The following is a 20,367-nucleotide window of genomic DNA, read 5'->3' as shown; positions in this document are numbered from 1 at the left end:
TTTTGGTTCCATATGAACTTTAAAGTAGTTTTTTCCAATTCTGTGAAGAAAGTCATTGATAGCTTGATGGGAATGGCATTGGATCTATAAATTACCTTGGGCAGTATGGCTATTTTCATGATACTGATTCTTCCTATCCATTAGCATGGAATGTTCTTCCATTTATTTGTGTCCTCTTTTATTTCAATGAGCAGTGGTTTGTAGTTCTCCTTGAAGAGGTCCTTTACATCCCTTGTAAGTTGGATTCCTAGGTATTTTATTCTCTTTGAAGCAATTGTGAATGGGAGTTCACCCATGATTTGGTTCTCTGTTTGTCTGTTATCGGTGTATAGGAATGCTTGCGATTTTTGCACATTGATTTTGTATCCTGAGACTTTGCTGAAGTTGCTTATCAGCTGAAGGAGATTTTTGGCAAAATTGACAAATGGTATCTAATTAAACTAAAGAGCTTCTGAACAGCAAAAGAAACTACCGTCGGAGTGAACAGGCAACCTACGGAATGGGAGAAAATTTTTACAATCTACCCATCTGACAAAGGGCTAATAGCCAGATTCTACAAAGAACTTAAACAAATTTGCAAGAAAAAAATCAAACAATCCCATGAAAAAGTGGGAAAAGGACATGAACAAACACTTCTCAAAAGAAGACATTCATGCAGCCAACAGACACATGAAAAAATGCTCATCATCACTGGCCATCAAAGAAATGCAAATCAAAACCACAATGAGATATCATCTCACACCAGTTAGAATGGCGATCATTAAAAAGTCAGAAAACAACAGGTGCTGGAGAGGATGTGGAAAAATAGGAACACTTTTACACTTTGGTGGGACTGTAAACTAGTTCAACCGCTGTGGAAGACAGTGTCTTGATTCCTCAAGGATCTAGAACTAGAAATACCATTTGACCTAGCAATCCCATTACTGGGTATATACTCAAAGGATTATAAATCATGCTGCTATGAAGACACACACACATATGTTTATTGTGGCACTATTCACAATAGCAAACACTTGGAACCAACCCAAATGTCCATCAATGATAGACTGAATTAGGAAAATGTGGCACATATACACCATGGAATACTATGCAGCCATAGTATGTCCCTATAATGGATATGAACTCACGAAGCTGGAAACCATCATTCTGAGCAAATTATCGCAAGGACAGAAAACCAAACACCGCATGTTCTCACTCATAGGTGGGAATTGAACAATGAGATCGCTTGGACACAGGATGGGGAACATCACACACTGGGGCCTGTTTTGGGGCAGGGGGAATGGGGAGGGATAGCACTAGGAGAAATACCTAATTTAAATGACGAGTTAACGGGTGCAGCACACCAACATGGCACATGTATACATATGTAACAAACCTGCACGTTGTGCACATGTACCCTGGAACTTAAAGTTAAAAAAATTAAGATATGAAGGAAATACAAATATGTGTGAGAAGAGAATTCAGAAAAAGGGAACAACCAGAGCAAAGACCTTCAGGTGGTGTGTGACCTTAATGCAGTTTTGAAATTATAAAGGCAGAGTAGGCAATGACTGAGGACAAATGTTGTGGTAGATGAGGTCCATGAGGAGCAGAAAGTCAGATTATAAGTAAGTTTACAGAACAAATAGAATACTCTAGCATTCACTTTGAAAAGGAAAATGGTGATCAAGTAAAGCCTTTTCAGTAGAGTGGTATTGTGATCTGTCCTAAGTTTAATCAGGGTCACTGTGACTTCTTTATAAAATAGACTAAAAAGCAAAAGAAAAAGCAAGGAAAAAACAGAGAAATAGGTAGAAGTTTATTTTAAAAATTAGGTAAGAGTCAGTAATGACTTGGACTAGTGTACAAGCAAGAATAGGTGAGATATATTTTGAAAGAAGTGTTAGTAGTTTTTACTGAAGTTGTGTATGTGAGAGAAAAATAAAAGACTAATGGAAGGCTCATTTTTTTTTTAAACTGGGCAACTGGAAGGAAATAATTGTTATTGACTGTGTTGGTGAAGACAAAATAGGAAATTTTAGGGGTGGATGTGAAGTTCTCCGTTTTTGACTTATTAAATTTTACATAACTAGCTCATGTACTTGTGTAAGTAAGTTTGGAGCTCAAAAAGGATTAGGAGCTGGAGACATAAATTTGAAAGGCAACAGGACTGGCAAGGAATTTGTCTTCGAAACTGGATGAAATCACTTAGCGGAATCAATATAGAGATAGGGTCCAAAGATTAAATCTTGAGGTAGCTTACAATTTAGGGGTTTTCTAGATGATTTAAGAAAAAAGTAGATTGAGGAAAAGCAGTCAGCAAAATAGAAGGAAAACCAGGCCTATGTGTTATTAGGAAAGAGGCCAAGTTAAAAAAAAAAAAAAAAAAAAAAAAGATATTTTAGTTTGCTAGACTCATCAATGGTGCCAATTGCTTTCGATAGGCCAAAAAAGGTGATCACTGAAAATTGACCATCGGACTTAATACTGTAGAAACTAATCTTAACAACAAAATGAGCAGTTATGCTGGAGCTGTGGAGATAAAAATTTGATGATAGTTGGCCCAAAAGAAAATAGGAAGAAAAATATTTAAGGAATCAAGCTTAGCAGCCATTTCAATGAGTTTTACTTTGTAAATAGAAGAGAAATGAGATAATAGCTGGAAGAGAAAGTGGACAAGATAATTTGTCTTTATAAAATTGGAAGTTTTTTTTTTTTAATAAAATTGCAAGCTAACCTGATGTTGATGGGCATGATCCAGTTGATGGGCAATATTTCATGGTTCAAGAGAGAGATGGGAAAATTACTAGAGCAATGCCCATGAGAAGGAAAGGGATAAAGTTATGTACACAATAGAAGGACTGTATTTACTTAGGGTCTAGTCCATGCTAATAAAATAAATTAGAATATTCAAGTATAAATGTGGGAAAGTGGATGTGAAGGGACAGTTTGTAGAATTTGTCTTTTAAATGATTTTCTCTCTTCTGTGAAGTAGAGTGGTCACAGCAGAGAGTGGATAATTTTGAGGCAAGAGGCCATAGTACAAAAGAGTTCTTATAGGTACAGTAAAAAAGTGAATGAACTAGAATAATACAATGTGAGTTAGTGCCCGTGATCTTAAAGTAGAGTCAGTCCCGGTTGTTTGGTTTTCCCTGCAGGCTTGTTCACTGGTGGAGGTGCGGATGAATAGTATGTGGAGAACTGTTTTCAATCATGGTTGGGGTGATTTAGTTAATATACTATACAAACATGATAGGAAACAATGTTGCATTAAGGAAGTGATTTTATAGTGATTAGCAATAAAATTTAAGCCGGATAATAAGGGAAGTATGAATGTTAGATGAGGAAGGAAACATAAAGAAAAGTGGTACGGGTTCAGTGGCTTCAAAAGATTCTTGGAGTTTGGTTCTAAGAGGGACTGAGCTGAAAAAATAGAAAATGATAAGACATGTTTGAAATTGGGTGTTAGGATAATAGTAATTGTTAGTAAGCCAACGGTGTGGCTTACTGTAAAGTCATGGGTATGATAACAGAAGTTAGTTTTGGAGTTAAAATGGGGACCAAGATGATTGAGAAGAAAAATGGAGAAGTTAGATCTTGAACTTTGAATTCATTACCATAGAAGTAGTTTTGGAGAGAGTTACAATAAGTCAAGGGCTAAGATTATCAAAGAACAAAGCAAGGAGACTTTTGATGACAGCAACAGAGAGGCTTTTTTATAGAAAAGGTAAAGATAATTGTATGAATATCTCTTCAGGGTGATGAATACAAAAAGACACTTACTCCACTTTGGGTAAAAACATATAAAGTATGCAGAAGAAAGGTTATCATTGGAAAACAACCAGGTTTAAGTTAGAGCAAGTCAGTGTGACAGACATTCAAGGAAGAGATTAAGGATGTAGTTGATTTTGCTAATAACTGAACTTAAGAGAAAAACATGTAGGTGGTGGGAGGATGAACAGTCAGTTTCAGAAGAGATCTTGGAGTAGGATGAGATTTCAAAGATTATATGATCTAATCTTTTGTATCTCAAGATACAAAATAACTTCTTTGCGATATAACTAATATTTTGTCTTTATTTGAATATATTTCCTGTGACTGCCTTCTCACAAGGCAGCCCATTCAAAGAAATGACACATTTTTCCATGTTTACAAATACTTCCATTGACCCCAAAATGAAACAGAAATCTATCCATCACAGATTCTTCATGATTATGATTCTCCCTTGCTTCCTTGCACTCCTCCCAGGCAATTATTTCTGCTCAGCTTTAACCATCAGATTTGAACTGTCTGGCTTCCGTGCCTACCTCCCCCTTTCCTTTCTGATGTGGAGTGTTTACAAATTTTCCAGTTACTTCTTTTAACTCATTGATGGTTTCATCAACTGAAATCATCACCTTAACAGCTACCATCATCACAAACAATTTCTACAAGGAGAGGCCCAACTCACTGAACCTCTCTCAGGATGAGTCATCTCCCTAACACTTTCACACTCTTTCTTCACACACAGCTTCTCTTCATTTTTGCATAATATTTACTATTACTGTGTTTAAAATATTCTTGACTTCCTTGTTCTAATCTCACATTCATCAGGCAAGATGGAAACCCTGGATAAAATCCCTGAATAGCAAAGCATCCTCCAGTAGATTGGATTCTCTAGAGTTCATGTTCAGCAATCTCAATCTCAATCGGTCTTTCCAAAATACACACACAAAAAATCATGTTTCTTCAGCAAGTTTATTCGACCAAGATCCACAATTAAATAACATCTTATACACACTATTTAAATGTTTTCCTACTCCTTTCCTCCCTCTATTAATCTCAGTAGATTATTTCACTTCTTAACCAGAACAAATACAGCAGATGGTAACCACATAATCTTTTTGCTACCATATGTAAGAACTGACCTGCTGCCTCTCTGTCTCATCAGGTCAGGCTACTGTATAATAAAATACTACATATTTAGTGACTTCAACAACAATCATTTATTTCTCACAATTCCAGGACTGGAAAGTCCAAGATCAAGGCTCTGACAGATCTGGTTTGTGGTGAGGGCACTCTTCCTGATTTGCAGATGACGGTCTTCTTTTGTATCCTCATGTGGTACAGGGCAGAGAGAGGGGAAGCAAAACTCTCTTGGGTCTCTTTGTATGGGGGTTATTAATCTTACTCTAGTGGGCACCACCTGATGACATAATTACTTATCAAAGGCTCTAGGGCTTAGGATTTCTATACATGAATTTTGAGAGGAGGCACAAATATTTAGCTCATACTATGCCCCTTTCCATTACAATGAAGGACACACTGCTCCAATTCAAGTTCAGCCCCTGCACATACATTCCCCTCTACTCCCATTGTTTTTAGCTGTTTTTGTTCCTGAGTCTTCAACATCTTAATTTCTGTCACTGTCTCCTTCTGATCAAATATGATCTCGTATCCCTAATCTTAAATAAAACGTAGCATGCTTTGTCTTGACCTCATATCTCTTGTTAGCTATTATTTTTAATTTGTCTTTTTATTTCAATCTCCCTTCATAACTAGCTTTTAACAATAGGTTTTATTTTCTTTTTTATAAATGCAACTTAAACTTTCTCAACTTTCATTTAATTTTGCCACACTAGAGTTCTGATTCTATGTCACCAATTATTAATTTGTTGCCAGATCCTACATATTCCCATCGTACATTAGCTGTCAGCAGTATTTTACAGAATTGACCACAACATTTTTCTTGAGAGACTAGCCTCTTGATCTCCACATGTAGTGGATACATATTTTGTAAAATTCAAGTGAACACAATATGTAATTCTCTTTATTTTAATTTCATTAGATTTTTCATAACCAGAATTGTCTTCTAACTGCATTCCCATTTTGCTTGGAGGCAGAAAAAATTAACTGAATCAATTCCAAGTAAATTCAAAGGCTTTAAAGATTTCTCAGGTATTTCGGGTTTTAATTCAGTAAAATCAAAATTGTCTCCCCCCTTTCTTCCTTGCTTTTTGGATTGGTTTAACTTCTGGAAAGTTCATACGGTACAATTATATTAGATGGTGTGGCATCTGAGAATCAGCCTTCTATTGTCCTATACTGACATCTATTGCGATGTACAATCATGTCTCACATACCCACCACATTGGCATCTCTTGAGGTTTCTGTATTTCCACCTGGTTTCTTGACATACGTTTTACACTACTCTTTGTTATAATGTCTTCTTATCACAACCACAGACCATTTCAACATCTGCTTGCTTTCTCTCAGCCACATTTTTTTCCTCTCTCTCTTGTTACTCCGGGATCATAGGATACTTGGTATGGCTGCCTTGTGCCTTCCCCTTCTTTAGCAACAAAAATACATCTTAACCCTTTTCATTGGGTTATAGGGGAATTCTAAAAGCATAATTCTTTACACTGTTCCAAAAATAATTAAGGGCAAATGCGTTATTTTTAGATTTCCAAACTATTCTGTGGGTTCTGTCAAAATCTCATGTACTTCTCAATGATAGCAGAAAATACGATGAAAAGGCCCTCTTCTTAGATCCCATCAGCTTTTAAATATTGCTCTCTAATGCATTTTTCAACCTTTCTCTATACTGGATAGAGTAATTATCCTTTAGTGATAATGAGACGGAAAGAGTGATTTAATTTTTCATTCTTCCAAATTTTTGTCTATTATGTCAGTAACAGAGCTTTCACTAAAATGAAAAAAAAAAAAAAACAAGAGTGTTCACATCTCTGCTCTGTACTTTCACTTAATTACAGCTGGCTGCGCTGGGGGAAAAGGATCACATATTAAAAATTAAACTATTTGATGACAATTAGTGGGAGAAACTTACCTTTCTGCAGTACGGCAGAATGGTTAATCTCCTCATCTTTTTTTTTTTCCCCCTGGAGAAAATAAACAAAACATAAATGCTGAATATGTTAAAACAGGGGTCTCCAAACCCTGGGCCACAGATCAATACCAGTCCATGGCCTGTTAGGAACCAGGCCACGCAACAGGACCTGAGTGGCCAGAAAGCAAGATAAACTTTATCTGTATTTACAGCTGCTCCCCATCAGTGCATTACCACCTGAGCCCCGCCTCCTGTGAGATCAGCCTTGGCATTAGATTCTCTTAGGAGTCCGAACTCTTGTGAACTGCACATGCAAGCGATATAGGTTGCAAACGCCTTATGAGAATCTAATGCCTGATGATCTGTCACTGTCTCCCATCACCCCCAGATGGGACTATCTAGTGGCAGGAAAAGAAGCTCAGGGCTCCCAGTGATTCTACATTATGGTGAGTTACATAATTATTTCATTATGTATTACAATGTAATAATAATAGAAAGAAAGTGTGCAGCAAATGTAACTCACTTGAAACATCCTGAAACCATATGCCTCCACCCCTGGTCTGTGAAAAAATTGTTTTCCACGAAACCAGTCCCTGCTGCCAAAAAGGTTGGGTACTGTCGTAGTAAAATATTCAAATGCATTGATGAACTAAATAGAAAATAAAAAGTATTACAAGACATAATTAAATTAAAGGATAAAATGAAAGTGACAAGCAGATTGCTGATACTGGTTTCCACCTTGAAAGCCATGGCACATTCTAGTAAACTTGAGTTTTTGTTTTCATAGATTTTCAAAGCAGAGGGTAAAGGGAGAAAGTGTCCAGTGGTGATTGAAAACAGAAAATCAAAAACATAATCCCAGCATAAACCTGGGCTCTCTAAATGGCCTAGCCCCTCCGTGTAAGTGTAAAACAGGAATAAATGTCCACTCATTCAGGGTTTTATAAGGAGCTATACCTATCTTGACTTCTAGTCCTAAATGAAGGGGAAAAAATAATGCTTCTAGCTAAAAAAAACAGCCTTTATGTTGGATGGCAGCCTGAATTTCCTCAAATTGTGTGATGTGAAAACTTTAATGCAATACTACAGTTTAAAGTGCATCTGGGTTGGTATAGCCCCCAGGCACCTAGAAGAAACAATTGCAATTATTTTTCCCAAAAGAACTTGTCTTCAGTCACCACAAGCAATTATCACAAGCAAAAATTTAGAAATATAAATTTGTACTAACAAAAAATCACAAAATACCTAAGGAAATAAAGTGCCACAAGCTGGAGCCTCCAAATATGGGAACAGAATAACATAACTAAAAAGCAAATATACTTCACAGGTTACAACAATAAACAAAGGTACTGGAAAAATATAAGAAAAGAGCAAAAGAATTTTAAAGAGACTAAGATGATTCAACAAAAGACTCAAGAGAATGGCTTGATATTGAAAATTACTATTTTAGGTCAGTGTCCCTGGAAATAGACTCTTAAATATGGATTAACATGCAAGAAATTTATTTGGGTTTATTATCAGAGAAAACCACCGTGAAGGGAGTAAGAAAAGCTGGATTGGGCAGAAGGCAAGGGAGATGCAATTGCAATAGAATCTTCAGTTGATAATATCATAAGCTCTGAAGTTAATCACTCCTAAAACTACTACTAAAAACCAGACATATTTTTAGTGTCTCTATTATACAGAACAGCTACCACCCCACAGACTGAATACAATAGTTACAAGGGAAACATGAGATAACAGGCTTAAAATTTCTTTAAGAATTCTAAAAGTTCTATACAAATGGGTTATTTTGACATCTACACAGGAATCAAAAGAACAGCCACTGGAATCAGATAATCTTACTTCACTGCTGCCTTTGACACTCACTAGCTAGTTGACCAAAAGCAAATTACTGTCTCTCTGTGACCAGTTTTTTCATGTCTAGAGTGGCATTAATGATAGCTGCTTCATAGAAGTACTGTGGAGGATTAAATAAAGTGAACACATCTGAAGAGTAAGCACAACATCTATTATATAACAATAGTTTGTTAATAGCTGTTATAATAAAAATATTTTTTTAATGGGAGAGGAAGATCATAATCCTTAATTTAGATTCTGCCTTAAATTGTCTTATATTTACTTTGATATCCTCTTTAACCCACAGTCATGTGCAGAACTTAATTCCTACTCCAAAAACACAACAGTATTTTACTGGAAATTTACGTTTAATGATATCTATGAATTATGCAATAGCAGGAGATCCTTGGCTCTTTTTCTGGCTCTTTGTATGAATTTATGGTATTCAAAATTGCTCATCTGATCTTTTTATGTCAATATATCGCATGTTTAGACAGAGACACTATTTCTGGGGTATTTTAGAATACGTTCAAGCTGATTCCTTTTATCCTACAAATACACTGACAAAACAACAGCTTATAGCGTTGAGATTTGTATTGGCAGAAGCATTTGCTGTTAATCAAATAACTCTGTAGCATATTTGTACATGTTTTTTCATCTGTGCCTTGAAAAAGATGATATGACTTTATCCCTGTTTTTCCTTTTTATTTCCTACCCTTAGAACAAATCGAGGTGCAGTTTCTTAATTTGATAAATTCCCTTTTCTCTGGCCCTTTGAAAACAGTAAAATTACTGCTAACTTTAATCTATCAAGTAGCAGTTGGCATAAACATTATATGGAATCCAATCTACAAGCTGATTTCTTTACAGTGATAAACAAATACTTTGTTTTATTTATGTTTGACCAGATTTATTCGGTTCTTCTTTAATGAAAATCTAGGGCTATTTGGCTCCTACGATAAGCTGTCAAGAAGAAAAATCCCTGCTGTAATGTCAATTTGCGATGCTTGTGGTTCAAAGGGTATTTACAGCACATGATTTATTCTTCCATCACCTAAGATTTTAAAAAGAAACTATACCATGATTAATATCAAAAAAATGAGAAGTGATTTATTTTTACAACTTTGTCTTGAACAGTATAAAGCATGTTATTTCTGATGGTGCCTATTAGGAACAAAAGCAATCGAAGTTTGTATAAAAATTTTAAATCTCCCATTAAAAAGTCAACACCTTAGAAAAAACTGGAACAGATACTCTACTCCCATCTTGGGGAATGATTTCATAGATATTAGCTGAACTGTTGTACAACATTTTTTCAGGACTTTTGTTATGAGAATGTGTCCATTCTTCAAATGCATATCATCCTTTTAACACTGATTGTTTCCACAGTTATTTTTTGTTTTTATATTTAATATATATGCATATAAATTTGACAAAAATAACTTAGTTAAAATAAAAATTAAATAACATTTAAATAGCTCATAAATTTCAAATGCCCTCTCAATTTTGGTAAATAACTTATAGCAGTTCTTAGCATCAACCTAGGAAAATCTTCAGAATTAATCTCCCAGTAATTCATTCATTATTCATTATTATTCATTATTCTATTCAGAATCAAATCTTTTACACCCGCCTTCAGTGAAGGAAGTGCTTGGCTTTATTAGTTATAAAAGTTTATTTCCTTTTTTTAAATTTTTATTTTTTAAAATTTTTTGTGGATACATAGGAGGTGTATATCTTTGTGGGTTACATGAGATATTTTGATACAGGCAGGCAATGCGTAATAATCACACCAGGGTACCTGGGGTATCCATCACCTCAAGCATTTATCCTTTGTGTTACAAACAATTAAATGATACTCTTCTACTTATTTTAAATGTACAATTAAATGATTTTTGTCTATACTTACCCTGTTTTGCTAGCAAATGTAATAGCATCTATCATTGAAATTCTCATGGAACATCAATTCTCCTTACAATCTTTTATGTGTTTTCTTTTTTTATTTTTTTGTATTTTATTTTATTTTATTTTATTTTATTTTATTTTATTTTATTTTATTTTATTTTTTGAGATGGAGTCTCGCTCTGTCGCCCAGGCGGGAGTGCAGTGGCCAGATCTCAGCTCGCTGCAAGCTCCCCCTCCCGGGTTTACGCCATTCTCCTGCCTCAGCCTCCTGAGTAGCTGGGACTACAGGCGCCCGCCACCTCGCCCGGCTAGTTTTTAGTATTTTTTTTAAATTATTTTTTATTATTATACTTTAAGTTCTAGGGTACATGTGCATAACGTGCAGGTTTGTTACATATGTATACTTGTGCCATGTTGCTGTGCTGCACCCATCAACTCGTCAGCACCCATCAACTCATCATTTACATCAGGTATAACTCCCAATGCAATCCCTCCCCCCTCCCCCCTCCCCATGATAGGCCCCGGTGTGTGATGTTCCCCTTCCCGAGTCCAAGTGATCTCATTGTTCAGTTCCCACCTATGAGTGAGAACATGCGGTGTTTGGTTTTCTGTTCTTGTGATAGTTTGCTAAGAATAATGGTTTCCAGCTGCATCCATGTCCCTACAAAGGACACAAACTCATCCAAAATCACTTTAGCTTTGTTATGTTTTAACTATAAAACCTTATTTATCAAGAGTTATAGTTAAGTACAGAATTATTCTATTACTAGAAAGCTACATGTGAATTAATTTATTCTTAGTCTTTTATTATAAGCATATAATCATTAAATAAGTAGATGCATTTGAATTGATATTGAAAGGCATCTAGGATATAATGCTAAGACAAAAAATAAGTTAGAAAACACTGTATTTTCATAATTATGTAGTGGTATGTATACATAGATTTGTATGCTAGACGATAATGTTAAAACACATTGGTATGTAAAAAGAAAAAAGTGTGGCATAATATGCAGCAAACTCAATAGTAGTGAGTGGGAGTATAATAAATATTCATTTCTTTTGAGACAGAGTTTCACTCTGTCACCCAGGCTGGAGGGCAGTGATGAGATCTTGGCTCACTGCAACCTCCGCCTCCTGGGTTCAAGCGATTCTCCTGCCTCAGCTTCCCAAGCAGTTGGGACTACAGGTGCTCACCACCATTCCAGGCTAATTTTTGTATTTTCATTAGAGATGAGGTTTTGCCATCTTGGCCAGGCTGGTCTCAAACCCCTGACCTCAGGTAATTCACCAGCCTCGGACTCCCAAAGTGCTGGGATTACAGGCATGTGCCACCGCGACCAGCCAAATATTCATTTTTTACATCTTTGTATCTTACACATCTTTGTGTTTTTCTTTAATAGCCAACATTTCTACAATAAGACATGGGAAGAAGACAGGCATGTAGACTCAAATATTAATAATGAATAACTCCACAACGTAGAATTATAAATGACCTTGACTTTCTTACTTCTTGACTATATTTTAAAATCTATGTTCATAACAAGGGTTATTAATTTATGTGATACAAGGTAGAATCATTTTAGTGGATTGATATTTAAAAACTTTTCTCATTTATTGCATAAACACATCTCCTCATAGACTTTTTTGTGGAAATATGATCTTATAAATATAGTTAACTTTTATCTGAATAAAATTTATTTATCAATAAACAATCTTAATTGCATGAGCATTGTTAAATCACCAAAGTAAATCTGGTACATCACAACTAAGTTATTACTTGGCCTTCTCAAAAGCTTCTTCAGTTAAATTGCATGAGGATTGAAAATTAAGTGAGTTTTTGTTTGTTTCTTTTTTTTGTTCTGGTGGTCATATCACTATTTTGTGTAAAGTTGTAAGTAATGGCAGTGAATAACAACATAGATCTTTTCATATATAATATTATAGAAGTACATTATAAACAATCATTTCCATATATATGAAATAATGAAAATATTAAAAAGTTTTAAAAAATATTCTGTAAGCCCTTGTTTTAGATTACTTCTTCCTTTGTTTCAATAACATGCTTTAATAATCACTCTTTCTTATGAACTATGTGAACATGTAGATTTTATTGTTTTTAAATTTTTGTATCATTAAGTATGCATACTTTATTTCCTAATAATCCTCTCAAGTGTTTTACTATTAATATCTTTTTTTTAACTTGTGGCTTTTCTTTCCCTCTTCAATCCTCTCTAGCAATATTTAAGATCTCTGATAGCTAATGGTAAATCTGAGAACATTTCCTGGATTCAAGCCAATCATAACATCTTTAAATAATATTTATATATTGCAAGCTTGCCAGCTACTTACCAGGGCATAACAAAAGATAAATATACACTCCTCTACTACCACCACTAAAAGAAGCCAAGTCAGCTGACTGCTAGTGACCTAATTTTTACATGGCTGTTTATAATTCTCATCATCATATTATAGCAATATGATTTATTAATCCTTCTGGCATTTTTCTCCTTGACAGCTTCTCAGCTGCTGTTACATTCTACTTGGATGGGTAAGTACTATATACAATTTTAAAAGTGCACATCAAGTTTTATATGTCGAGACTGTATTTGCTTTAAACAGTGTCAACTAAGGTGGAATAATTTGGATTTAACAATATAAAAGATAAAAATTGTTGTCAAGGGCTCAACATAGATGAGAATGAAGATAACATACATTTGAAGATGTGATTACAATAGAGCCTTTCAATATGTTTAACTTAGGGTGGGTTAAAATATAACTCACATCTTAGTTTTTAAAGGCCATAAGATTTTACTTAAAATGGAAAATACACTTTTAAGTCCTCTGCAGACTCTTAGGTGTATTCAAATACTTCTGTACAGAAGAAATATTTTTGCTATAATATCTAAAAATTTACACCTTTGTGAATAACACCTCTACGTTTTCAAATTAATTTTAAATTGTCAATAATTAGCTATAATCACCAATACAGGTGATGTTTATTTATCTTTATATGTAACAGCTACATTTTATTTAATTACAGTAAAATTTGATTTGATGTTGCATGCATATTAAACACAAACAATAAGAACAGGGAAAAAACTATTAGAAAGGAGTATGCACATATTAACAAACACCCAATTAATAATTCACTACAGTTGTACTCTAAACAATGTTGTGTTGCTAGAATGTATGACAAAGAAAGGAGAAACATTTAGATTGTACGGTTCCCTGTGTCCAGTAAAACAAATCAACCATTTTTGCTTAATGTGAATAGACATATTTCTTCATGCCAGTGAATAAGAAGGAGTTTAGGCATATAAAATATATTAAGTAATATTGTATTGTCAACCACAGATTTACACAGCAATGTTTTTCAAATGGGCAATTTACATTTTTGGATCTCTCTTGGATCTGTCACCTGCATATTGACTTTCCAACTCTATAAATTTATGCCTTAAGTTAGAGAAACGTTTGTTGTAGGAAATAAAGATAATGTGGATTCACGTGACTTCTTTATGACCTAGTTTAAATTTTTTTTTCTTAAATGTTAAGGGGAAGATATAGCTATATTTTGGACATTATCTTGCTCAAATTTTCAATGTTTTAAACTGTCTTTTGTCAAATGATAGAGGATGTTTCTGTTGTAATTATCTGAATTTTTGAGATGAGCATTTGAAGGAGCTCCGGTTGCAATTGGAAATGATCCATAATCTGTAGACACTGAACATTCTTCTGTGAAGAATTTGAAGTGTGGTTGTGTATTTTCTCTAATATTCATATTATATTTATTTTAGAGATAAAGCAGTTAATTCCTAAAAGTCTAGGAAAGATGCAACCGTAATGCAACTTAGAATCTTTTCCACATTTGGAAAGGTTGTTTGAAAAGCCAGAATTCTTCAGCATCTTACTATAAAGTCGTAATTTGCGTCTGCCATATTTCAACCACAAATGTGACAACAGCAAGATTGTATACAGAATAAAAAGGGGGCGCTGGGCTAGGCGTGTTGTCTCACGCCTGTAATCCTAGCACTTTGAGAGGCCAAGGCGGGCAGATTGCCTGAGCTCAGGAGTTCAAGACCAGCCTAGACAACACGGTGAAACCCTGTCTCTACTGAAATACAAAAGAAATTAGCCAGGTGAGGCAGCGTGCGCCTGAAATCCCAGATACTCAGGAGGGTGAGGCGGGGAATTGCTTGAACCCGGGAGGCGGAGGTTTCAGTGAGCCGAGATCGTCCACTATACTCCCGCCTGGGTGACAGAAGAGGACTCTGTTTCTACAAAGGGGGAAAAAAAAGAAAAGAAAGAAAAAAGAAAAAAATATGGCAGGGTGCGCTGATGATTTTAGCCTCCGTATTTATCCAGTTTTTGTGTCTTTAATCTTGTCTGATCTGACTCAAAATCATTGTCACTTACACCCAAGTTGTTTAAGGATAAGGATGTGATATTCTTCACTGAGATTCAGAGAACTGGCACGTAACTAACAGATAACCAATTAAGTAACAATTGTCACACGGCTCCTTGGTCATTAAAAATTGGGGAAAAGGAGGAAAATCTGGTGTACTCTAGCTTCTAAGGAAGTCAATTCCTCAGTTTAAGTCTTTTCTTTTACAGCATATAATAAATCAAATAAAGTGCAAGGCAATTCCATGACATTCAGATATTTCGACTTTTAAAACACTATTTGTTAAGCTATTAATCACTGTGAAAGATCTTATTAAATTCGGGTGATGTTGATTATTTATTTTAAACAGACAGATAAAGTTTTATGTATTGTGTAAAACATGATGTTTCAAAGTACTTATACATTGTGAAATGGTTGAATCTAGCTAGTTAAAAAAAGCATTACCTCGTATAGTTATCATTTTTGTCGTAAGAACACTTAACATCTGCTTTCAGCGCAGAAGTACAGAGTAGCATGGTGGTTACTAAAGGCTGGCCTGGTTGGGGTGCAGTGATGTTGGGAAAATGTTGGTCAAAGGATGAAAAGTTAGAGTTAGATAGGAAGAATAAGTTCAAGAGATAATGTTGATTTTTAAGCTTTCAGTAAATTAACAAATAACTTATGTTGACATTATAACATGACATTTCACCAATATCAAAGACCATCTTTCATACGTAGCACATCTTATTTTCCTTTTGAACATCACATGAATAAACTAATATGTCACTCCAGCTACTGCATGTATTATGTAGATGCTCAGGTAGTTATTAATAGTTATTTTTAGTGGAAAAATATCATAATCAAGCTATACATAATGCTGCTGTTTAAATCCTCCATATATTATGGTAGGCCAGAGGAGGTGGGGGTCCCAAAAGGTGGCTCTGCAAGTAATAACAACAAATTTAAAGCATTGGATGACCCGGTTTTTGAAGCACTTGTTATTGAGCAAAAATCAGTTTCAGAAAATTATTAGAGATGCCTATAATTTTATCAAAGACCAATGGCATCATTAAAGCATTACAATTTGGGGAGAAACAACAGTGCTGAGGAGGTCACTAAATAGGTGTATGCACCCTGAAGTCAAGAATTTAAAAGAATGATTGAGTGCTGGAGTGCTCATTTGCCATAAACTATTTTGAACCTCGTATCGAACAAATACATGTTCAAATTAAGGAAAAACTTTGCTTTCCTATTTTAATTGTTAGCTAAACAAGAAAAGACTTACACATGCACAATTGGCAAACACACAATTTCGGAAAACTTTTCAGAGAGGAACAATTTAATTACATGCTTTTTGCATATTTACCAATGAAACTTAAGGCAGTCATTAACATTTTATTTGTATTACAACCTCCAGATAACTGAAAAACGTTACAATAGCATTTTAACGTTTTAATTGAAATATTTTAAAAATTAAACTTTTAGAAAAAATGATAAAGAAAAGGAGACTCTCTTTCAGGGGTTGACTCGTGTCACCCCAAACTCATGTATTTAGTTCCCCAATGCCGTAGAATGTAACCTTATTGGGAAATAGTGTCTTTACAGAGGTATTTGAGTTAAAATGAGGTCATAAGAATGAGCCCTTGTTCAATATAATAGGTACTTATTAAAAGGGGAAATTCGGAGATACAGACTCACACAGAGGGAAGACAATGTAAAGAAACACAGCAAGAAGATGGCCAACTATAGCCAAAGAGCCCCTGAGTCTACCAAAACCAGAAGACAGGCCTGAAACTGATCCTTTCCTGCAGCCTTCAAAGGGACATCTTGATTTCAAACTTCCGTCCTCCAGAATTGTGAGACAATAAATTTCGGATGTTTTTAGCCAATCCGTTTGTGGCACTATGTTTTGGCAGCCCTGGAAAATGAATGCATTATCTTAACAAATGTTTATTGTCTAAGATAGACATTTCATTTCCATAACATCCACAGTGGCTTAGGGAATTTATGTAGGAAGTCATACACTGTAATTATCTACTTATAAATTTCTGAGGAACAGTGATGAAACTAGCAACATTAGTTGTTTGATATTCTTTTTTATTATTATTATTATACTTTAAGTTCTAGGGTACATGTGCACAACATGCAGGTTTGTTACATATGTATACAATGTGCCATGTTGGTGTGCTGCACCTGTTAACTCGTCATTTACATTAGGTATATCTCCTAATGCTATCCCTCCCCCCTCCCCCCACCCCACGACAGGTCCCGGTGTGTGATATTCCCCACCCTGTGTCCAAGTGTTCTCATTGTTCGATTCCCACCTATGAGTGAGAACATGCTGTGTTTGGTTTCCTAGTTTTTTGATATTCTTAAAATCCAGAGTAGTAAGAGACAACGTTGGTAGTCAATTGATATAAAATTACTGAATTAATGTTGTGTGATATGGCTATCAGAGTATAAAATAGTTGTACAGATCTGAACATGAATTCAACCCCAGTATTGCACATATGTCTCTATATTCTTCTCAAGAAACACAAATAATTAGCAGGACAACACCTGGGTTTAGCATTAGAATGTGATGGATCTATATTTTCCATATGAATACCATATGCTCCCTACTAAAATATCTCAGATAATTTTATATATACCAGTTAGTAAGGACCCAGTTTCCATCCCTTTATAACCTCCAAAACCAGAATGAGGAATGGACATTTGACCTTAGTTAATTTTTGAAGTGTGTGAATAAACCAAATTAGGTCTTTTGTTTTTATTTGCTACTCCGAGGGAGCAGAGTAAAGCAATGCTGAGATATGAATAGAGATGTAGAGTCTTTTAGTAATAACGCCAATATATTCTGCTTTAACAAAAGCTCTGTTATTATTTTATGATTGACACTTGATAAATCTCTTAAAAACTATTGACTTGGCAGGATGTGTTACTTTGGGATCTCCAGGTCATTCTTTGAGGTGGTTTTCATAGTGTGCTATGTGTTCACAAAATGTATTGAGCTAGGGAAAAATAAAGCATTTATATATACGTGTGTGTGTGTGTGTGTGTGTGTGTGTGTGTATATTTTACAATGTTTGCATGTTTACTTTTTCAGCAAGTTGGTTCATTATCAAGAAAAGGTCCCACAACAGAATTATAAATTTTCAGTCTTTTGTTGGCGTCTATGGGATGGACCTCAACTTTGGATGCTTAACTGCTGTAAGGACACTGGCTCTGTTTTACTCTGTCCTTTAGGATCTTTGGAAAAAGATGCATGCTCAGAGTCTTCTCCGGCCTGTAGCAATGCTACAGTTCCCTCTTTCAGTTTGCTTCCTGCTTTCTTCCTGTCATGGACAGTTAACAATGCCTTCCCTCCTGCTGTCATCCTCATTTCTCTAGTTCTTGAGCTCACTAGTGGGAGAACAGAACCATTACTAAAAGATGACTGGAAAGTGCTAAAGTGCTCACCCAGCCATAGCATTCTTCTATTTACTGTCCTTGTTATTTATGTTGATATTTGCTTAATCTAAGTAAGATGTAAGAGTTTGACATATGGGGTGATATAGCAACACCAGGGAAATAAATATTATCCACAGTTCTATCATTGAATGGCATGAGATTAATAATACCTGGGCTAAGCATTCTACCCACATCAAATATCACAATCACAGATTTGAATATATTCCTTTAAAATGCACAGTATTAGATTTCATTGAAGCATGGCATGCTACATAAAGAGACTTAAACAATCAGGGACCCAGTTTGAACCCTCTGGCAAACCACATGTGTTCTTTTGTTCAATCTTATGTTATATAAAGCCTTATGGTCACTTTAAGGCAAAAGCAGTCCCAATTCAGTAAAACTTGAATAAATCACCCCATAGAATAATCAAATTCTGAACCTGATTTGAAATGTTTTCCTCTTCCTCAGTAGGGGACTTTGTAATGTAAGACATTACAATGATTCTTCACTCTTAATTAAATGATTCTTTGCTCTTCCCTAGTTCCCCAATCCAAACTAAACTTACTAGCCAAGATTCTTCTAAATCTATGGTGAAGGTAGGGGAGAGAAGAGAGGAAAGTGGATAAGAACATTTTAAAGGTGAACACAAGCCTTCTGAGCCAGATGAATTGCTCTAGTCTACTTTTTATTTATTTATTTATTTATTTATTTATTTCTTATGGTGCATTTCTACGGCTGTCTCAAATTTCTCAGATTCCCTCTCCCTTGGTGTAGGCAGGGCCTCTCTTAATTATGTTTCTTCTAATTAATCCTTAATGTTGACATAATGCACCTACAGTCTTAGCTAAAATCTTCAGGTCCTGCAAGGTCATTCTTTTTGACAAGATTCTTTTATAAATGATTACAGGCCAGTGTGCTTCCTGCTAGATCCACACATGGTGCATCACATTTTTGCATGTTTGACACAAACTGATTACTTTGCACTTGCCACCTTCTCTGTTACTCCTTTAGTTTTTCAAGCATGAGTCAATAACCATTCTACACTGGCCCCATACCCATCAGCAAACACATATCAGATTCTTGATTGGTCAAAGTTTCTCTCACCAACTTGGGATTAATTTTGCACTCAACTTTTGACGTTAGTATATAAATGGGAGGATGAGGAAGGGCAGCGTACACAACTTATTGCTCAGCGCTTTCCAAAGACATCTTCCTTAAATATTATGGCTTATTATTTTCCAACTCTCAACCACCATGTATCTTTGATATGAGTGAGAGGATTCATTTTAATTACCTTATTGAATTTCTATAAATAATCCCTCTATTTTATAATTACTAAATCCAAATTTCATTTTTAACATGCTATTGTATCATTTGATATTCTAGAATTGTGTTTCATATTTTACAATTTTCCTCAACTAACTTATGAGTGCCTTAAGGTCATAAATCATGTCCTGTATTTATTTATTTTTCTTATTGATCCTGACACAGGTAAGCCATCATTAATATTTTGGATGGATGATTGAGTCAGACTTTAAAAAGAGATATAGGGGAGTAAGGATCTAGATCATTATGGGAAAAACTTGAATCATGAACGCGATAGTTTTAAATGTCACCAGTTCTTTGACTCTCCTTCCCATCAGGAAGTCAAGTCTGTTTCCACCACCTTGAACCTCAGGGCTTTCTGGGAGTGTCTCAATAAATACATTGCAGAACAATAGATATTGCATAACTTTGAGGCTAGATTATAAAAGGTCATGCAGCTTCTGTAGGTCTCTCTTGGAACACTTGATTTAGGAGACTTTAGTTACCAAGAAATCCAGCAACCCTGAGAATGCCATGTAGAAGGATAATAAAGCAAGAAAGTTGGAAAAGTTTATATTTAATCCTAAGTCATATTTAGAGAAAATGGAAAGAAATCAGGATTTTCTTTGTTCTTTTCCCCCACCTGTCCACTTCCATAATATTTCTCAGTCCAAGG

General features: G+C 35.1%; 1 protein-coding gene across 2 annotated transcripts in view; it reads left to right on the top strand.

Moving 5' to 3' along the window:
* The window catches only part of MGAT4C (MGAT4 family member C), a 909,629-nt gene that overhangs the window by 97,144 nt on the left and 792,118 nt on the right, over positions 1–20,367 (top strand). The window contains exon 2 of one of the 2 annotated variants that reach the window (XM_050749432.1): positions 13,068–13,100. The exons of the other annotated variant lie outside the window; for it this stretch is intronic. The gene's annotated coding sequence lies outside the window, so the exon portion shown is untranslated. The remainder of the gene's footprint in view (positions 1–13,067; positions 13,101–20,367) is intronic. 2 annotated transcript variants of the gene reach the window in all.

The sequence above is a fragment of the Macaca thibetana genome, chromosome 11, assembly GCF_024542745.1.
Source record: "Macaca thibetana thibetana isolate TM-01 chromosome 11, ASM2454274v1, whole genome shotgun sequence".
NCBI classification, from domain to species: domain Eukaryota; kingdom Metazoa; phylum Chordata; class Mammalia; order Primates; family Cercopithecidae; genus Macaca; species Macaca thibetana.
This window is presented reverse-complemented; position numbering and strand designations above follow the sequence as displayed.